The 6,598-nt window shown below is 36.5% G+C and overlaps 1 long non-coding RNA gene and 1 pseudogene across 1 annotated transcript; both read right to left on the bottom strand.

Moving 5' to 3' along the window:
* Nucleotides 1-646: 646 nt before the first annotated feature.
* On the bottom strand, nucleotides 647-2,679 carry LOC117906507 (annotated as a pseudogene).
* Nucleotides 2,680-2,702: 23 nt separating this feature from the next.
* On the bottom strand, nucleotides 2,703-3,574 carry LOC117926533. The gene is made up of 3 exons (XR_004653156.1): nucleotides 3,452-3,574; nucleotides 3,068-3,364; nucleotides 2,703-2,981 (listed from the first exon to the last, which is right to left on the bottom strand). It is a non-coding gene; the product is annotated as an uncharacterized LOC117926533 (long non-coding RNA).
* Nucleotides 3,575-6,598: the final 3,024 nt, after the last annotated feature.

The raw sequence follows: 6,598 nt of genomic DNA, 5'->3' as shown, positions 1-6,598 counted from the left end.
TTGCCCACCAAAAAACCTAGGACAAAAAAGGGAAAAAGCCACACCAACATGTATGATAACAAATAAGAGCAACCATACACTCTATTAGGCATAGGCATCTGGGTTGGCGTGGAGGTACTCTTCCACAACCTTGTACATCCCCATGGCCTTGTCTTTGCCGGTCTTGATGTCCTCGTCCTTGAGCTCAATATTTGAGTGATAATGGCTAGTCATCTTGCACATAGAGCCTGAGCCCTCGAACTTTACCTCGTTTGAAATGGCCTTGTTTTTACACTCTTAATTGCCTAATTTTCCTTTCTAAGAGGCTTCCTTTTCCAATTCTATCTCCTTTCACACCTCCAATGGGAATTCAGGAGACAACTTTTAATATTGTGTCTTAGTTTGATTGAAGGTAAAATTGAAACCCATAACAACCCTGACTTGTTTGAACCCCATGTCAGAAAAAGTAAAAAGAAAAACAACGAAGTGTATAGATTCTTCAAATAGATGTATCTGTAATTGAAACAAAACAGGTGGAACACACTTGTGAACTCACCACTAACATTACAAGCAACTAGAATTATTGCTGCCTTGAACTAGATATCATAGAGAACACCAAAAGGAAAGATCTATATATAAAACATTAAATCTTTGAGTAATCACAATGCTACTTTCTATTCCTAATTTTCCGCTTCCCATCTGTGGGAACTGGGTGCCTTCCATTCCTGTGCTATAAGGTCCCAACCCCATTTGATAGTTTCCATGATGGTGAAGGTCCCACAATAGAATTCAAATTCCTGCAGGAAAATTTTGAGAACATTTTGTTAGTATACATGGGAACTTACTAGGTAACAATAGTTGAAATGAGGAATAAATCAGTTTACATTACCTTAGTTCTGGACTATTTGCTGGCTTTGTATTAGGTTTCTTGATTTTTGACTCAATCCCATTAATCATGCAAGTTATATTTGCATTATTGAATTGCCAAAGCAAAACGGCATCAGAAGAAGCACTGATGGCAGCATCCTCATGCAAATCATCATTATTAGCAATGTCATAATGATTGTTTGCCATGAATATGTTATATGATTGATCGGGGAAATGCTTTGAAGAATTTGAAATAAGTTTTTGGTAGAAAGCATCAGGCAAGTTCCTATTCTCTGTTTCCTAACATCCTAAAGGGTTTGGAACTCTAGGCACAACATCTTGCTTATTCACCATAACCATATATACCCACTAACCAGAGCCAATGTCTTTGTCATCCTCCACATAATTTTGCACAGCACTATTGACTGGAGGCCAAGGAGGTGAGTTCCCTAATAACTCCTCAAGATCAAAGCTTTAGTTCTTTTGTCTCATCATGGAATTGCTGCGTGCCTACATAATCAGAACATCAAACTTGAATTCTGGTTTCACAAAGACTTGGATGCATAATAATCAGTCAACTAAAATAAAGTCATTGTTTGACATCTACCTAGACCACATCTATGTGGAACCTAATCATACATGAACTAGAAATTACTTTTTATGAGAATTTCAATGAATGTGATATAATACATAGTTTATGATCATCTTCAAACTTAGGCATGGCGTGTCATGATTATAAAAAATAAAGGTTCCCTCACCATCATCAATTTGCTATCATTCAAGTTTAAATACACTTATGTTATTATTCAAAGCCAAATATCAATGATTGGGGTAAAGAAAGAGGAATATCTCATCATGATTAAAAAAATATTTACCTCGATGTTGCCTGCATCCCACATTGGTTGCCTGCAACTATTTTGATCATCTAACATATCTCCAGCCTACTTGTTACAATGAAAAGGTGATAAATCACTGGTTTTTGTTTTGTATCTTTCAGAACTGTTTGTTTTGGTTCTCCTCTTTCCTTGCTAGAGCTACCTTCAGAGTAGCAATTTGAAATAATAGTTCAATGTTTTCAGAAGAATAAATAAGAATTGAGAAGAATGATAAATAATGAGAGCATTCAGAACCTGTTCTTTCAGCTCTTTCACATCTACACTATCCTTGTTTACACGAGTAGCACTAAGTTCTACCGTGGCAAATTGCTCTGCAAATTTAACTGTGCTAATTGTTTCTCCATCAGCATCCGGTTCAGGGCTAATGTGAACAAACATTAGTGTCTTGGCTTGCCCCCTAAAGAGAATTACAATCTAAAAGCCATATTATAATTTAAAAAATAAAATTAAAGAAAACAGAATCAAATATGAAGTTCATACTTTGAAAATGCATTAGTTTATTCTTACCAAGTGAGTCTTGAAGAAGTTCTGTTAGTTTACTATTCCTATAAGGGACATGTGGACTCTTCTGGGCAAGGGAAGAGATGACATCCCCTAGAGCAGAGAGAGATCTGTTAATATGATGTTCCTCCTTTAGTTTATCTCCAGTGACCTCAGATTTGTCTACTCTCCCACTGTCGGCCAGATTAACAAGATGCATACAACCATGAAGAATAGTTCCTGACATCAAGTCTCTTCCCTGAACATGAACAGTCAGGCATATGCAAGTTGATTGAAAATCAAGTGAGCAAAACCAGTAGAGATTACTAAAAGAGTATTCCTAGATAAATATATAGAGGAATATGATCATACCTATGAGAGCAACTACTATGGTTTCATATGTTCACCAGTGGCAGAGAACCAGGGTTTTAATTTCTATGCAATTTTGAAAATTCATTCTAATAATATTTAATCCTCCTTGTTTACTTACAATGCAATGACAATCAACTTAAGTCAAAAAGCAGTCAAACTCCTACTAATCCCATAATCCCGGTGTTCATTTCCGCATGTGGCACCATAAAAAAACATTTAAAGAACTACGTTTGTCCACCATAAATTACATACAAATGTGCTAACTTTATACAGTCTCGTCACAAATTACAATCCCCATTAATCCCTTCGGACATGGTCTTGGTGTGCATTTTGTGTTGAAAACAACATACTCCCCATAATCTTCAACCTATAATGTTTCAATTTCCCCTCAACAAATCAACAAATTAATTAATTAGGCTTTTGTAACTATTTTAACATTAATGAGATAGTCATAGATAATTCCTCCTACGTACCACATCGATTGATTTGGAGAACCTGCCCATTGACCACAACTCCATGAATTTCATTACAAAAACTCCGCAATCGTGCCTACGTCAATATCATTACCAAAACATTATTAAGTATGGAATTATAAATAAGAGAGGAACTTCAAATAAGTTGCAATCCATTTTAACATCATCCCGGACTACAAGGTCAACACTCACTCATTAGGCTGGAGGGGTACATCAGGTGTTAGGAAATTGAATGTCCTCAAATCATAAGGTGATATCTTTTTTTTTTTGTGCAGCCAACCATAGGACAACCTTAGCCTGAAACATTTATTTACACAACAATTTTTTTTAATTTTTTATGGGAAGACATACTTACAAATTATTAGTTGTTACTTGTTACTTTACCAGATTTTGTTGAATTCCACTCAAAGTTGTCTTCTTCCTACCAGGACAAGAATCTAGCAATTGGATTCTCTTGTTTGATAGGTCATATATGTACAGTGTCCAATGGTTCTTTGTGAGAACCAGTAAGAAGACCTGCACCAATAGACTGCCATTAAACATACATCTAAATATTGTACCTTCATGCAATAAAAATACAAATCCAAGCATTAAACACAGGAATCCACCTCGTTAACATTGACATATGGAATATCCATCTGATACACATGTGGTTCAAAGCGTCCTATAACTGCCTCCCTCACTAAGTGTTTTGCCTGGGAGTGGATTACCATTTCCTGCATATCAAATAGGGGATAACATCAGGTTTATCATTGTAGGTAATGTCTGGTTCAAGACATGAAATAAAGTTAAGCAATGATTTAATGGAATAGTCATCATTACAGCTATGTAGGGGGATAGAAACAATTTCGTCTTCGGTTCATATTCATATTGCAACAACTACAGTAGGCATCGACGACCTGATTTTGTAGATCATAAAAGTGTAAGCAACTAATTATATTAGAACCACACTTTCATTTTCAAACTTAAAATAATGCATAAAGAGGGATAAGAAGTCATATGCATGTCATTCCCTATCCAACCATTCCCTTCGAAGCAGCCCAAATTGCCTCTGGTTAGGATAGTGTCATGCATAGACACTAGTTCCTCACTGTTACAAACATATACAATTTAGTTTTTGTGTTATCACTATCATACAATGAGATGAGTGTCTCTGAAGTATGTTACCTAGCATCCAAATCCTCTCCAAATACTAGTGCAGCTACTTGTTTTAAGTCCATTCTAATGGCAGATTGTTTGGTTTGTGGTTGGGATATGTATGGGGACAACAGGTTTGGAGCCATTCGACGCACTCGGCGTCTTTGGACGTTCCTATTTGTGGGGACAACATTACCTTCTAGTTGTTCTTCACCATCTGCAATACGAGATTTAGAACTAGTCAGCAAAGGTATACATTATGATTGAGTACTTGAGTTGTTAACCATATGGGTGTTTGCATAAATTTTATCACTTACCGCTTACTACATTAATGGGTACACTGGGCTGCAACTCAAACTCAGGGGCGACAACACGATCTGGTGTGTCTATCACATGGTCTGCAGCATGCGAAGCCATGTACTCATCACCAGGAAATGCATGGTCATCGGCTGTGGGAGTGTTGGCTAGTGCATCGCCAGAGTGACCACCAGCATCTGAATTTACCCCACTATGTCTTCGAGCCCCTAACTTATGCATAAGGCCACGCATTATTCTTAGCTGCTACTGAATGCCCCGTTGATATTGGTCGATTGCTCGTTTTGCATCATGATATTGATGCCATTTTTCCTATCACATGATATTGATGTCAATCTTTGAGCACAAAATGTCACAATAACATATTTATTTGTAGTTAAGAATTAAAAATAAATTACAATGACAATGAAATGAACATTTATTAATTTTTTTAAAAATTAACAACTTACATCACTATTTTCAGCATCAACATTTGTGTCATGGTCCACATCAGTCTCTGCCTCCATAGTTCTTTCTACGGTTGGAGATCTCTAGGATGCCTATAATTAGCACTGAAGATTAATACTTAAATAATGAGTGTTATGCTAGTAATGACAATATATTTATGCATGCATCACTTACAAAATCAACCTCAGCATGTCCGAATGCTCCAAACTCCTTTATCTTAGCGACTAGTCGCTGCTTAATCAAATCATCAGTCCATGTCAATGTTGGGGGCACTATAATGGGGACTTGAACTGAAGGAATTTGGAATTTAATGACATAATGCAGCTGCATAATAAATACAAACATCAGTAGGCAAATGTTACTTAGTTGTGCAATAAAATTATATAAAAAAAATGGAAGACAAATACTGAATAAGTTCACTACCTATAGAAATAAAACACAGCCATGTACCCAAGAGGTGTTAGACTGTTGGTATTGCCTAATTCCCTTAACCAGTTGATCAAGCACAAACTGGGCCCAATTAACGTCATTTCGGAATCCATCCTCATGGATGGTATGCCACATGTTACGACAACCATTGAGCCTAGACGTGGGGGCCAACAATGTGGCACATGCGTAGTAAATGAATGCTCTACGAAACTCCTTGCCTATAGGTAAGTTTAGGAGTTTCTCCTTGCATGCCTGAATAGTCCCAAATGGATGCTCTGATGATGTAGAGGTCACCTGCAGAATCCGCCCTTCTGTTGGGAGGCTAAAGATGAGGCCAACATCAATGGCTGTAATAGGATAGTGTTTCTAGGTTGAGAACTCTATCCGTCTAAATCCAACATTGAAATGTTGGATTAGAAAGATACAGATGTTTTGGCGCACCTCTGTGCAATTTAAGTTTAAGGGACCTCCAAATTGGAGGTCTCTTATGGCTTGTATTTTTTCCTCTGGTAAACGGTTGTAGAGTTTCTTAAATCGTGCAGCTGAGCATCGTGTAAACATTGATGGGCCCTGCATGCAATGTTTGACAACATGGCCATGTTAGGAATAACAACATCATTGCAGTTGGTAATGCAAAAAATAAGTGAAAAAGTAAAGATATCATTTCTCATAGTTACAAAGACTTGTTTGCTTGTATTTAGAAATAATATACAGCAGGGTAAGACATGAGATGGGGTTGGGTGCTATTGACAGTGAGATATCCTGTAAGAGGGAGGATTGTCAATTTATGAATAAGGCTATATAGAATAGACAATAACAGTAAAACTGTACAGAATAGACTATAAAAGTACAAAAATAAATATGGGAATATTACATGATATATAAAAGAAGGAAATCAAGTCAATTTATGGAAATAAATTGACTAATTCTATTAGAGAAAGAAACCATCAACAAATCAATGAATAATCCTATTTAATTCCTATTTAGATTGTAAGACAACTTGATATAACCAAAATCATTGGTAATGAATTTGTGATCTTCAACAACAATGAACAAATGGAGTAAACAGAAAATGCTATGGAAAAGCAGATTTCTTTCATTGCCTTAACATGGTTACAATAAAATGCTTGAGAAGGTGGAAATAAAAGCTCACTAACTCAAAGGCCTTTTCTTCGTATTCCCTCGCACACACTAGGTTTTGTG

This window comes from Vitis riparia, chromosome 2, assembly GCF_004353265.1.
Source record: "Vitis riparia cultivar Riparia Gloire de Montpellier isolate 1030 chromosome 2, EGFV_Vit.rip_1.0, whole genome shotgun sequence".
NCBI classification, from domain to species: Eukaryota; Viridiplantae; Streptophyta; class Magnoliopsida; order Vitales; family Vitaceae; genus Vitis; species Vitis riparia.
This window is presented reverse-complemented; position numbering and strand designations above follow the sequence as displayed.